The sequence below is a fragment of the Canis lupus genome, chromosome 3 (assembly GCF_011100685.1).
Source record: "Canis lupus familiaris isolate Mischka breed German Shepherd chromosome 3, alternate assembly UU_Cfam_GSD_1.0, whole genome shotgun sequence".
Classification (NCBI taxonomy): domain Eukaryota; kingdom Metazoa; phylum Chordata; class Mammalia; order Carnivora; family Canidae; genus Canis; species Canis lupus.
Window position 1 is genome coordinate 66093554 of NC_049224.1, and position 15614 is coordinate 66109167.

The 15614-nt window shown below is 37.2% G+C and overlaps 1 long non-coding RNA gene and 1 other non-coding gene across 13 annotated transcripts in view; one reads left to right on the forward strand and one right to left on the reverse strand.

Annotated features, from left to right (window-relative positions):
* The window catches only part of LOC102156687, a 214232-nt gene that overhangs the window by 126758 nt on the left and 71860 nt on the right, over window positions 1-15614 (forward strand). Inside the window, exons 3-4 of one of the 12 annotated variants that reach the window (XR_005357218.1) lie at window positions 4763-4961; window positions 6706-7188. The exons of 10 other annotated variants lie outside the window; for them this stretch is intronic. This is a non-coding gene — a long non-coding RNA (uncharacterized LOC102156687). The remainder of the gene's footprint in view (window positions 1-4762; window positions 4962-6705; window positions 7189-15614) is intronic. One more of the 12 variants, XR_005357221.1, reaches the window with a different exon arrangement.
* LOC119871400 lies at window positions 15230-15335 on the reverse strand. Its single transcript, XR_005357497.1, has one exon. It is a non-coding gene; the product is annotated as a U6 spliceosomal RNA (small nuclear RNA).

Genomic DNA, 15614 nt, shown 5'->3' on the forward strand with positions numbered 1-15614 from the left:
GTTCCAACAAGAAAATCTTAAACCTTGTAAATGATTAACTGCCCCATTTACATATGGAGAACTCTCCATCCTAATTCTGATGTGTTCATTGCTTCCAGAATCCTAGTCCTGATATTCTGCCAAAGCCTTCAGCCTGGCAGCAACTCAAAAGGGCCCATCAAGTGCATTTGGGGTGAATACCCAGTAGTGCAATTGCTGGATCATAGGGTAGCTCTGTTTTTAACTCTTTGAAGAACCTCCACACAGTTTTCCAGAGTGGCTGTACAGTTCACATTCCCACCAACAGTGCAAGAGGGTTCCCCTTTCTCCAAATCCTCTCTAACACTTGTTGTTTCCTGTCTTGTTAATTTTCCCCATTCTCACTGGTGTGAGGTGGTGTCTTATTGAACTTGGCCAAAGCAACTACTTGCAAAATACATCTATGAAGGTAAGGGAAACAAAAGCAAAAATGAACTATTGGGACTTAATCAAGATAAAAATCTTCTGCACAGCAAAAGAAACGGTCAACAAAACTAAAAGACAACCTACAGAATGGTAGAAGATATTTGTAAATGACATATCAGATAAAGGGCTAGAATCCAAGATCTATAAAGAACTTATTAAACCCAACACCCAAGAAATAAACAATCCAATCATGCAATGGGCAAAAGACAAGAACAGAAATTTCACCAAGGAAGACATACACATGGCCAACAAGCACATGAGAAAATGCTCCTCATCACTTGCCATCAGGGAAGCACAATTATTTACTAACCTGACCCTCACTTTGTTTCTGTTTAATAGGACATGGATATTTCAATCATGGGGTTGTTGTCATGGACAAATGGAGACCCAGTTAATACTTTCACCCTTCCCTTTTGGGTTCCTATTTTAGCTCGCTCGCTCTCTCTCCTACCTTTATATCCCAACAGTCTACTTTATTCACAGTAAGTGCTTGATGAATGTGGTGATCTGGGTTAATGAGGAGCCAGTAGAGGATAAAGCCAGCTCCTGCAGCCTGATATCATATTCTATGTACCCTCTGATATCTCTTGTCCTGGAATACCCTTGTGCACTACTTCACATTCTCTCAACCCCACCTTTTATGCAGCCATTTCTATAGTAACCAGTTACATGGAAGTTGAATTGACCAGGTGAAGCCTGATAGCATCTCACCTAAGCCTGCACTGAATACCTCTTACTTCCTGCCCTAACGATTCTCTGACACTGAAGATTGGTATGCACTGTCCACATAACCTGAAAGTGTAGGAGACATAATGACTATGGGGCTATCCTTGACCTGGGGAATAAATGTCCTACCCATATATCCCTTGTTTAGAAATATTTCATAAAACTTTAGAAAGTCATTCAGGATTGATGACCAGTTGGATTTCCCTTGTTTTGTGACCCGAACCGCCACTCCTCCTTTCTGAGATCACATTTCTAAATAAACTATCTGTAGACAAGCCTTTGCCTCAGTCTTTACTTACAGGAAACTCAAGCTAAAGCCTTTCAACCCACTAAAGCACATTGTAGTTCCTTGAACATAGTACAGTAAATAGTCGATGCAATTGTTTACTTCACGCATTCACTTCATTGCAGTGAGAACAAATAAAAGATTCACTAAAGATTCCCCTCTCAGACTGACCTCTTGAACATTTTTTTTATTCCTCTTGAGTCTTTTCACCATTCACATTTCCTTATGTTTTGAATAAGTAATGCTGCAACCCTTGGATATAGCTGTTGATTGAATGGCGGACATCTGACCCAGAGGGAATCCATTCCTCAGTAGGGTGAGCTAATCAAATTTCCTCCCCAGAATTTGTTATCAGTATGTGGTGACACTAATCTCATTTGGTTGGATTATTAACTGGGAGATACTAAAACATCAAGAAGAAGATATAATAAGAGTGTAGAGAAAACCAGACTGTAGATAAAAAAGATTCAAATATATGAGATGAGAGGACGCAATAAACACAGGAATTGAAAAGGGAAAGCTGGGCAGGCCTGGTGGCCCAGCAGTTTAGTGCTGTCTTCAGCCCAGGATGTGATCCTGGAGACCCGGGATCGAGTCCCACATCGGGCTCCCTGCATGGAGCCTGCTTCTCCCTCTGCCTCTCTCTCTGTGTCTCTCATGAATGGATAGATAAAATCTTTTAAAAAAAAGAGAGAGAGAGAAAAGGTAAAGCTTTCCTATTTCTGTTTCTAGTCCTTATAGAAGAGCAATTGTACTCCCTGCCCTTTGGTTTTTAGTTATACTCTTGTCCTTATAACAATTAATTACTGAGTTTAAATCACTTCAGTGGCTTTCTTTCCTATGGACTTGGATCCTCTTTAGAACATTCAAGGTGATGACTAGTCCTTTTATCCATAGGATAGCAAGACCCTTAAAGGCCAGAGTTGTGTTCTGCTTATACGTGTATCCCCAGTGTCTCACTTACAGCGCTACATGGTAGATTTACATGTTTGATAAATAACTGACTAAAAGAATAAGCCCTTCCTTTATTTCTTTTATTCTCCCTTATCTTCCTAGTCAACCTGAACACCAGCATACAGTCCACCCCTGCACCCTTCTACCACTCTGAGGTTTTCTTTTTTTTTTTTTTTTTTAGTTTTTTTTTTTTTTATAGAAGTAATGTCTATTGGTGTTCAATTTACTAACATACAGAATAACACCCAGTGCCCGTCACCCATTCACTCCCACCCCCCGCCCTCCTCCCCTTCTACCACCCCTAGTTCGTTTCCCAGAGTTAGCAGTCTTTACGTTCTGTCTCCCTTTCTGATATTTCCCACACTTCCAACTTTAACTTCCTTAGTTCTCATCTTCCTAACACCCTGACCCAGTTGGTCCACTTTCAAGTCTATTGGTTTTTCTGTGCTCCATGCCAGCCCCTGCTGCTTAAGGAAATCACACATGTATGATAGTCAAATCAATGACAAGTTAATTCCATTTAACCTCAGTTTAAATCTGCCCACAGCTTAGCATCCCTAGGTTTATCTTTAAAGGGATCTGATATATTACCAAAGCAACAGCTACAAACCTTTTACATTGTCACCCCAATTCTTTACCCACTTACTCACCACTGACTCACTTCCTGCCTCACCAGAAAAATTGGTGAGATGTGCCATAGCTATTATATATCTTTACACAGTTTCTCTTCTATTGTTTCTTCTTCCTTGTTTGCCCAAATTAATAATTTTACTTCTTCACTAGGTCACCATGCCCACCTTTTTTTTAAAGATGTCATTCCATCTCTCTACTTAGTTTTGCTATAAGGATCTTAAAAATGTCTTATTTATATACAGCCTCAGTGTTATTATGATCCAGTTGGTCCTTCTGTAATCTGGGTTCCATTCATATACCTCTACTAAATTGATGGGTTGACAGTGCCCTTACAATTTCCAAAATTGTTCTGTCCTCATCATCCTCCAACACATCTGATTTTGCTGACTACTTACCTTCACTCTTCAGGCTTTTGTAAAACGTATTTCTCTTGGTCTTCCTGCCAACTTGATGGGTATTCTTTGCATGAAAATCATCCTTAAGCTTTAGTTATCTTTGCATTTTCTTGGAGCTATCTTCCTCTGTGGTATTGCTATAAGTATTGGATGGCTCCCCCAAGGACAATAAGGGAATTAGCTTCTCTTGTATATTCTGGTCTTGAATTTCTAATGATTGGAGTTTCCTTGGTTCTTCCCTAAACTGTTATATACTAAACATCTACTTTTACCAAAAAGACTAAATCTATATGACTTGTATGACTGATTCAGAGGGGGAATGCCGGAAAAGAGAGAAAGATGGAGAAAAGCAAAAAATGGGTTTTAGATTTTTAGCCACTGCTTTACTAGTGGTAATGTAGATAGAAAAAGCTTAGAGGCATTGGGTCATTCCTCTATCCATTCCTACTTCCAAGATAATTGGGTAGGAGGGGGATGGTTAATTATTGAGTTCCTACTGCATGCCAGACATTAACATACGTATTTTATTTTTTAAAACTTAAAAAAATTTTTAATTTCAGTATGGTTTACATACAATGTTATATTAGTTTCAGATGTACAATATAGTGATTCAACAATTCCATCTATCACCTAGGACATGTGCACTTTTTAATCCTCATCACCTATTTTACCCATTCTCCTCACCAACTTCCCCCTCTGGCAACTCTCAGTTTGTTCTCCATAGTTAAGAGTCTGTTTCTTGGCTTGTTCCCCCCCCCCCCCTTCCTTTGCTCATTTGTTTTGTTTCTTAAGTTCATATGAGTGGAATCATGAAGTATTTGTCTTTCTCTGATTGACTTATTTCACTTAGCATTACACTGTCTGACTCCATCCATGTTCTTGCAAATGACAATATTTCATTCTGTTTTATGGCTGAATAACATTGAATAACATTACATTATATATATATATATATATATATATATATATATATATATATATATATACCACCTCTTCTTTATCCATTCATCTGTCAATGGACACTTGGGTTGCTTCCAATTTGGTATTGTAAATAATGCTGCTATAAACTTAGGAGTGCATGTATCCCTTTGAATTACAGGTTTTATATATATGAATGTCCAGTAGTGTGATTACTAGATCATAGGATAGTTCTATTTTTAACTTTTGAGGAACCTCCATACTCTTTTCCAGAGGGGTTACACCAGTTTGCATTCCCACCAACAGTGCAAGAGGGTTTGACATAGGCATTTTAAATGGGCTATTTCATTTAATTTTCAAAACAATTTTGTTTTACATACTTTCTATTACTGATTATATTTTACAGGACTACAGTATTTTAAGTGAGATTTTTCAAGATTATATAATGAGTTGTAAGCCCAAGATTTGTCCTGTCTATTCAACTTCAAAAACTATCTTTCTCATCATAGCTCATAATATGGAAATATAAGGAAATACATAAAGCCTTGAAGATTAAAGCAAAATTAATGACTGGCTTTAAATTCACATTTACAGCCAGAGTCAAGGTAGGCTTTTGTTTTGTTTTGTTTTGTTTTAAATTGTGGTGGTCAGTTTAAGTCCTAGTCCTTCTATTTAGGAAATTCTTCTTTCAGATATTACTGAGAAAAAACTCATTTTATTCAGGGTTTCTCTTCAGCTAGAACTCTGGAACACAACTCTTCTTTTGGTACTCTTATTTATACTTTTTAAATATGATTTTATTTTTTATTAATCTCTGCACCCAATGTGAGGCTTTAACTTACAATACCAAGGTCAAGAGTCACAGGCTTTACCAGCTGAGCCAGCCAGACACCCCTATAATCTTTTTTTTTTTTTAAACACACAAACACATTCCTACATCAGGGCTTCTCACCATGTTATTGGCATTTGGTGCTAAAATTCTTAATGTGGGTAAGGCTATCTTGTGCATTGTAGCAAGTTTATCAGCTCTCTGGTCTTTTATCACTAACTGATAGCATCTTCACATTGAATAACAACCAAAAATTCTCCAGATATTGTCAAATGCCTTCTTAGGGGTTCCATATCCATATCATCCAATAAAAATGCTTGTGTGGTTCAAGAAGGCTGAGATTTATTAGTCTTGCTCACAACTCTATCCCAGTACCTGGAAAAATACCTTACACATGCACAGCACAAAATGCAATAAATATTTATTGAGTAAATAAGTAAATGAAGAGGAAGAAGCAATTTTTAAATGGAGAAACTATTTTATGCTATATCCTTCATTAAGAAATTTCCTTCAAAACAACTCTGCGAGGTTAATAATAATAAACTTATTTCCTAGATGAGAAAATAGAGGATCAGAAAGGATGACTTCCCCGAATCACACAGCTAGTTAGTGTAAGAATTGTCATTTCAATCTGATTCTGTCTATATTAAATTTTACCCTTTTTCCCAGGATACCAAATTGTGGTATAGAATTATAAGAATGAGAGTTTAAGACTGGACAGATGAATTGCTAATTATCATTCCAACTTTTTGCAGGGAAAATGTCTTTGAAATCATGTGTTGTCCAAAATAGAATTTTTGAGTACTCTTCTCCAAACTTTCCCTACTTCCTACCATGGGCAACCTTATTTCTCAAGTGAAATGTTTAGTGATTTGTCGTGATTTGTTTCTTTTCCTCACTGCACATCAGAAGCATGCAGACTTAAAGCTAAATTGTTGCCCCATGTGTTTTGCCCAATTTGATCCCTCCTTCTTGGACTTCTTCTCATATGGCTATCCTCCTTGTTCATTAACTTCTCATCAACTGCCCTTTTTGCCCCTGCATATGTCACTCACATCAATGTCATGGATGTTTTTGTACTTGGTTTTCCCTGTCTTTGAAATGTTGTTTGAAATGCTTATTTTGTAAATAAAGTTTTATTACAACACAACTATGCCTATTTATTTGCATATTGCCTGTAACTTCATTCATGCTACAATGGCAGAGTTGAGTAGTTGTGACAATGGATGATCAGTGATAAAAAAGGAAAAGGAACATCTTTTATGGAGTGCTTACAACAAATTTTGCAATGCTCCAACAACCTTGGCTTGGATGCAAATCCTGAGCCTATAAAGATAAGCTTATAGATTTAGGGGAAGAAATCAAATAACAACCAATATATTACCCTGGGGAAAATGGAGTGGTGAAATATTAAGGAAATGTCCTTTTACCAGTTTTGATCAGGTAAGATTAGAAGAAGAGATTGACTTTTTCAAAATGATACCCAATACTGTAATTATTCATTTCTGTTTTCTTTCCAGAGAACACTACAAATTGTAAAGTTACATTGCTTCCTGAAAAGAATAAGTTTTTCATCTGCTTGGCCACTCAGTGATGTGAACATGTTCCCAAATTGCTTATGACACATTCGTTGCCCAGATACAAGGGCTTGGTGAGGTTGATCAGCTAGGTCTAGCTGCCACTTTACCCATAGCTGAGAATCACAATCTGAAAACCAGCAATCTTTGACAAAAGTATTATTTCCAAGCACTTCAAGGAAATACGCTCTTTACTTTGTTGTTTGGAAGAAGCCTGGAAAGAAAATGGACAAATGCATCAAGATTTTTCTCTTGACCTAAACTTCAGATATCAGAAAGATTGTAATGAGTTCCCAGGCTAAAAAGTTTCTTTGGTTGGAATGACTTCAGTATAACAGTGGAGTTTCAAGTGTTCATTCTTTTCTCTTAAAAGTGAAAAGTTATGTGATAATAATTCTAATGATGATAATAATAATGTTAAGCAAGGTGAGCTGCATGCTATAATAAAGAATCTGAGGGTAGCTTAGAAATATTGATATTCCCAGTGAAGCAGACCTCCTGGGTACCTTGTTTCCAATGAACACCTCAGGGATGCTGGCTTCTTGCAGCTTTCAAAGCCACCATACTCATCACTGGGCCTCCATTGCAGTGGAAAGAGAGGACATGATGAATGTTTGCCATGTATTTGAATTCCTTGTCCTGGAATTAACACATACCATTTCTGCTCATGTTGGCCATACGTAACAGGACCCCACATAGAGTAAATACAAGGGGATTGGAAAGCATAATCCCTGGTTTGGTAATGACTTCCCAGCAACAACTCTATAGCATAGAAAGGGAACATGAATCATTGGTAGTCTGCATTTATTGTATATTTTAGGCACATTCTTAAATTATACAAGGTTAATTAGGTTCATTTCCATAATACTTTTCACTACAAGTAAAAAAAAGTATGGTATCATTGATCTTTTTTTCTATTAAATAAGGTTGTAATATGAATTAAATAGGTTAGTAAATGCAAAATGTTTAGAATAATGAATGGCACATAGTAAGTATAATGATTGATATCTATCATTTTTGTTATGTTTTCTGAAAAAAAAAAACACCTTTTAGCTTTATTTTTTAATAGTTATTCAGGGATTCCCAACAAGACCCTGTTCTACATTGGTATTCAATTCAGTCCATTTGGTTCTACAGATATTTATTTAATACCTACCATGACTGAAGAGTTTATTTTCCATGGCTGTCTCTTCCTTCTCTGACCTATTATGAAATCCGTAAGCTATCTGAGGTTCCACTGAACAGATGAAGGGATATTCCATTTTATGTTCCATAATCAATCAACAGGTACAAATTCATGAGACTAATAAATCCCCAGACTAATGTGGTTTCTGTGGTGTTGGGGCTACTGCTAGCAAAGTTCAACAATTGCTTCCATATCTTTAACTGTATTAATTTCCTGTGGCTACCAAAACAAATTAATACAAACTTGGTGACTTAAACAGCAGAAATTATTGTTTCATAGTTCTGGAAGTTAGAAGTCTGAAATCAAAGTGTTGACATGGACAATTTCTCCTGGAGGCTCTGAAGGAGAGTATTCCATGCCTCTCTCCCAGGTTCTGGTGATTGCTGACAGTCCCTGGTATTCTTTGGTTTCTAGTTGCACCACTCTGATCTCTTTCTTCTCTTTCCATGTCATTCTTCCTGTGCCTCTGGGGCCAAACTATCTTCTTATGACACCAATCATTGAATTAGGGCTCATCGTAATCCGTTATGACTTCACCCTACTTGATTATGTCAAAGATCCTATTTCCAAATAAGGTCATATTAATGGGTGCTGGATTTTAGGATATGAAAATGCATTTTATGGTGAATGCAATTCAATCCACAGAACTAATTAAATTGATTATACTGAGATGATGATGATAAGGTAAACATTTATTATATGCTTGTTATATACCAGGCATTAGGTTAGGTATTTTATAAGGATTGCCTTATTTAATCAGAACACGCTATTGAAGCAAGGATATTATTATTTTTACTATTACTATCATCATCATCATCATCATCATCATCATCATCATCACACCATTTTCAAATGAGTTGACTGAGATATGGAAAGGTATGGATGCTTTGCCGTAGGTGAGAAAATGAATTGACAGAGCTGGGGGTGGAATAAAGTCAGTGTGAGTCCAGATCCAATGCTGTCATTTAATATATTGTACAGTCAACATCTGTTTCTAACTCAGTAACTGCTCCTGAAGCCAATAAAAATGTAGATCCTTCCTCCAGTTCCAATCCAGCACATGGGGCCCTTCTCTTGCTGCTGTTCCCTTCTTATGTTTTCCCTTTGATCCTTCCTGTTTATATAAATGTTTTCCCCATTTCCATCTCAGAGCTTTCAGAAGATGCTGCTCTTCTCAGTTAACCACAGCCAAAGAAGATTAGCTGAACCTTTTCCTGAAGCTGTGCTCTGGCTCAAGGCAAGCTTTCAATGCCAGCTTCCTTCCTTGGAATCTCTGGCTAATATGTCATGTAATTGCAGAGCAGAGAAGCCTTTCTACTCATCCTGTTTGGCCTGAATGTTTGCACAGGGCTTTGTAAAGAACTTGGGTTATTGTTCCTCCTACCTAAAGAGAAATCAGAAATTACTATTTTGGTGGGAAGAAAACTTTTTTCTTCATCTGAGGTTTATAAATTATAATCACTGAGGCAGTCTGGGTGGCTCAGCAGTTTAGCACTGCCTTCAGCCCAGGGCCTGATCCTGGAGACCCGGGATCGAGTCCCACATTGGGCTCCCTGCATGGAGACTGCTTCTCCTTCTGCCTGTGTCTCTGCCTCTCTCTCTCTCTCTCTCTCTCAATCTCTCATGAATAAATAAATAAATTATTTAAAAAATAAAATAAAAAAACAAATTACAATCACCTGTTATAGTAGGTAAAAATTAAGGACAGAAACAAAGCTATATAATGGCCTAATGATCCCCTCCACAGTAATACCTGCATTTCCATGCTTCTGAGGCAGCCAGTGTCAGTCAATAAGCTCATATACACCCTTCTGTTTTTCCCACTGTTCTGATACATGTATATAAAATAAGTGTAAAATAAAATAAAATAAAATAAAATAAAATAAAAAAGTGTTTAGACTCATTTTAAACCAAACAGAATCATACTATACACATTACTTTGAAACTTGTTCTTTAAAACAAATCTATCATTCATATATATATACACATATATATAATATATATAATTCATATATATTATATATATATAATTCATATATATAATATATATAACATACATCATGGCTATTTTCATCCAGAGTTTAATCCTTAGACCTCTTCTCCAACTCATTGTTCTCTTGGAGATACCATGCAGTCCCAAGCCATTGCAAGTCTCTAGGTTGCTGACTCCCAAATTTATATCTCCAGTCTGGGTCTTTGCCTGAATATCAGACTTGCATATCCTATTATGTCTTCATCATCACTCTTTGCATGTATTATAAAATTTAGCATTCTCACACAGAACTCTAATACTCTCTTCAAAACAGACTCTATTTGTGCTCTGTCCCATCTTAGTTTATGGAAATCTCATCATTCCATTGACTCAGGTCCCAAAAATCTTATAGCTGTGCATATGTCCTCTCCTTCTTTCCAAGGATAAAATCCTCACCAAATTGTTCAGCAAATCCCTTTGTCTCTCTTTCAGTGTATATCCAGAGTCAATCACTTCTTATTCCTTCATTATTTTCATTCTGGTTTAAATCAGAATCTAAATTTTATGATATATAATATAACATACACTCACACATATTTATAATTAATAATGTATTTAATTATATATTATATTCCATAACATTATATAGAAATTATATATATAATACATATAATCTTTGTTCTAAATTGACATTTTACACAAGTGGGATTATACTATGTATGTTATTCTACTGTCATCTTTCCTCTCATTCTCCTATTTTTATTTTCAATTTCTGCTGTTTTTCTTGCCACACATTTACCTTATCTACTCTCCCCATGGTAAAAAAAAAAATGCATCTTTTTATGCATAATTTCTCCAACCTTTATAAACATTTAAAATATATAGATATCTATTCACTTATAAATATATAAATTAAGGGATTAAGGAGTTCCTTGTTTGCTTTAGAAAAAAACTGAATTATATCTCCCATATGTTTTCTATATCTTATTTTTTCGACTTGTCAGTAAATAGAAATCTCGCAAGTTAACCTTTATTGCTCAAATTCATTTTAATGACTGGTCAGTAGTCCATGAAAAATGTAGATGCAGTAAGATTTATTTAATCTCATTCTCCTGGTGGATATGCCTTGTTTCTGATTTTTTTCCCCCTGTGAAACAATGCTGGAATAAACACTCTTACATTCAGTTCCTTTTATTTCTAGGGTAGGTTCCGGAGAGTGAGACTTCTGGGTTGAAAGAGATTCCTAGGTCAAAGGTGTATTTTTATTTTGAATAGATGTTTTCAGGTTTCTTTCCAAAATGGTTGTAATAAGTAACGTGTCTACAAGTGATGCATGTGAGTATATTCCTCCATTGTTGTCAGTAGTCAGTGTTATTGTACCTTTTAAACTTTGACAGGAGGGATCCCTGGGTGGCGCAGCGGTTTGGCGCCTGCCTTTGGCCCAGGGCGCGATCCTGGAGACCCGGGATCGAATCCCACATCGGGCTCTCGGTGCATGGAGCCTGCTTCTCCCTCTGCCTGTGTCTCTGCCTCTCTCTCTCTCTCTCTCTGTGTGACTATCATAAATAAATAAAAATTAAAAAAAAAATTAAAAAAAAAAATAAACTTTGACAGGAAATAGATATATAAGGTAATACTTTGCTCTTTCTCATCTACCAGTGAACTCGAGCATCTTTTCATATATTTGTTGTCCATTTGAATTTTCTCTTCTACAACTTACATGTATGTAGACTTTACTATTTTATTTTTTTGATAATATGTGATAACTCCATGTTATAGATACTACTTCTTTATCTGTCAACTGTATTGCTACCCCTCCCCCTCATTCTTCCCATTTTATTGACTTTATAGTATCTTTTCTCCCATTTCTATGGCCATTTGTGTCTATATTCTTTTAAGTGCTTCTGGGTTTTCTGTGTTTATTGAGGTCCCTCCAAACCCTAGGTTGCTGTGTGCTTTTGTCCTTTAATTTTGTTTTTCACATTTAAATAGTTTATCCATTGACTTTTTTCTTATATTTAGCATGAGATAGATATCCAACCTTATTTTTCTTTAGGAAGATAATCAACTGTGTTAGAACTACTAAATAATTTATCATTTTTCCATTGTCTTAAAATACCACCTTTGACATATATTACATTTTTATATATACAGAGGTTGTTTTCTGGAATATTTTTGTAGTTTTTCTATTTGTAGATTACTGTTCAATACTATATTAGTATGAATACAGAGGAGTTGACATTCAGGTCACATTCTATACCAGTTAGCTATTATTACTTAGTGCCTTACAGCAATGATCTTTCTTTCCTTTTTCTCGTCTGGTTTCAGATCAGAATCTTCTCCGTCGGAGAAAACATAAGAGCGCGATTCTTTTCTTCTTCTTTGCTTCTTCTTCTTCTCTTCTTCTTCTTCTTCTTTCCCTTTCTTCTTCTTCTTCTCTTCTCTTCTCTTCTCTTCTCTTCTCTTCTCTTCTCTTCTCTTTTCTTCTTCTTCTTCTTCTTCTTCTTCTTCTTCTTCTTCTTCTTCTTCTTCCATCTATTTTGTTAGTTGGCTGGGTGGCTTTTCTGGTCTGAGTAACTTCTGATCCCTTCTGGGCTTTCCCATAGACCTGTGGTCAGCTAATGCCTTGTCCAGTAGCTGGATGATCTAGGATGGTCACACCCATAATGCCTGACTGTTGTAGGCTGTGCACTCTGGTGCCTCAGTCTTCTCCACTTGACCTCTCTTACTTTAGCAAACTAGTTTGGGTTCAGGTCCATGGTCATCTTAGGTCATCTCAGGTCATCATCTCAGGATTCTGAGTATGGTGAGAGAGAGAAAGTCCTAATGTGCAAGAACTTTCAACCTTGTTTATGTCATGCTTATTAATGAGCTAGTGGTCAAAGCAAGCAAAAGCCCAAATTCATATTCAAAGAAGGAAGGGTGCAAATTTACTCTGCCTCTTGGTTAAAGAGATATGTATGCAGGAATTGGAAGACTTTGTAGCCATTTTCAGAATGTTCCACACATTAAGAATCTGAATGAGACTTTGCTTTCCAGTGTCAAATAGGATCCTGCCACTCTCCATCTTATAAAATTGCCTTGGCATCTTTTGATCTTCAGAACTCTCAGCATGACATGGTCTGGTCTCTACCTACCTCACATCAGCAATGCCCATTCACAATACCCTGGGCTCCATCATGCAGAACTATTTTATTTTCCTTTTACCTGTACCTTTGCTCAACTTAAGACAATAAGATAGCTTTCTTGCTTTCATGTTTCTGCTTTGATTCATATTGGAAGTAAATGTTTCCCTTGATTCACTATGCCCTTGCTTGTTCCTACTCTCCAAAAAGAGGCTATTTTCCCTGGAAATATACTAGCAGCCACTGGCCACTGGCCTTCACACTTGATGATCCTTAAGAGAAAGGTCACTGTTCTCTTGCACCTGCAATACTTGGGAGGAGCACTCCCTCTCTTTCTTCCTCATCTCTTGTGGTCTACCCATCAAGACTGTTCCTTTCCCTGAGGAGGAAGCTCATCAGGGACTGGGTGGTAAGTCACAAGTGAGATAGGAAATAAAAGGTCCTGTCACATCTTCCAATCAATAACTTCACTTTTGCAAAGGTTTGGGCCCATGCTTGCTATAAAAAAGCAGATAATCCCACCCTGTCTTAGGTAATTAATTCTCATCTTTGTTAGGTAGACTCTGGACAGAACAATGGTGATGTCTTACATCCTATGTTCCTGTGTCTAGAATGTTCTTCTTTCCCTTTTCATTAATCTGCCCTTTCAATTGATATTTACTGACTGCCTGCTACATGCCATTGTGCTAGATGTTGAAGATACAACAACAGATTAGATCAACCCAGTCCCTGTTCTGATGGTGTTTGTAAGTCAAAGTGATTCTCTTATAAAGTCTTTCCCCATTTCACTCACATCCATTCCTACTTCCTATAGCAAGTACATCTTTTTTTTTAAGATTTTATTTATTTATTTATGAGACACACACACACACATACACACACACAGAGAGAGAGAGAGAGAGAGAGAGAGAGAGAGAGAGGCAGAGACACAAGCAGAGGAAGAAACAGGCTCCATGCAGGGAGCCCGATGTGGGACTCTATCCAGGGTCTCCAGGATCATGCGCTGGGCTGAAGGCAGGCACCAAACCCCTGAGCCACCTAGGGATCCCCGTCAAGTGTATCTTTTAATCTTTGGTATTACTATAATTTTAGCTCATTTGTCATTCTCCAGGGGAAGTATATACATGCACATGCACACACATATCTAGGCTTGCTTCCCCAAGTTATACATGCTAGGAGAAGGACGATAACACAACAGTAAGGAAAAGGCACTTTTGTATTTTTTTTTAAATATTATATTTATTTATTCATGAGAGACACAGAGAGAGACAGAGACCTAGGCAGAGGGAGAAGCAGGCTCTCTGCAGGGATCCTGGTGTGGAACTCCATCTCAGGACCCTGGGTTCAGGACCTGAGCCAAAGGTTCAGATGCCCCAGGAAAAGGCACATTTGCATTGGAGCTTACACCCAAGAATTACTATGAATCCAATCCTTTGACTTTCTTTCCTTTCCCTTCAGGATCCCTGAAAGTTCACACATTTTGGGGGGTGATTAGTAAAGTGCTTTCCTGGTAGTTCAAGGACTGATTTCTATTTTCTTCCTTGTGGCTGTAGCCAGAGCTACTGACTGTCTCTTGTATTCAGCTCTCTGAGACCATAGGCTCTGGACTCAGAGACTCACTGCAGCTCTGTAGTTCTGGTTGGGGTGGGAAACAGGTACTTTTCTGGGGTTAAAGCTGTCTATTTAACTCCTCGATGTAACAGTGCTACACTTTCAGGTTGGTTGGTTGGTTGGTTGGTTGGTTTATTTATTTATTCATTCATTCATTCATTCATTCATTCATTCATTTGACAGAGAGAGAGCAAGCACAAGCAGGGGGAGCTGCAATAGGAGAGGGAGAAGCAGACTCCCCACTGAGCAGGGAGCCATGTGGAGTTCTATCCCAGGACCCTGGGATCATGACCTGAGCCAAAGGCAGATGCTTCAGTGACTGAGCCCCCCAGGCACCACGACTTTCAGTTTTCATATGGAATATTTTTTAAATAGTTCTGGAACAAGTTCACCTATTTCTGATTCAGAAAACACTTTTTTATGAGTTTTTTTATGAGCAGAAAACATTTTAATGGATCTTTTTGTTTTCACTTTAAAGGATAATATCATTATTATGATGATCATCATTATTATTATTTAGTATGCAGTTGCTGGATCTTCTTTTTATTTCTGTATGAATTTTATTTTTCAGTTGAAAATATAGAATGCTTCACAAATTCATGTGTCATGCTTGCTCAGGGTCCATCCTAATTTTCTCTGTATTGTTCCAATTTTGGTACATGTTCTGCTAAGCAAGAACTAAATATATTTCCTCTTTAGTGCTTAGTGACACTAACAAATCTACTCATTTTATGAATGAGGGATCAAAGGCCCAGAAAAAAGCCTTGCTCAGAGGCAAGTAATTCTCTCCCTGTCCCTCAGTCTTGTTCTCAATGTCCCAGGCTGGATTTTCAGCTCAAGTATTCATCAGGTTCTGAAGCAAAGAGGTTTGCTGGTGGTCTTTGGGGGCTTTCTGAGGAGTCTATATGAGCAAACAGATTAGGTCTCACCTCTTCCTCAACACTATCTTCATTTGTTG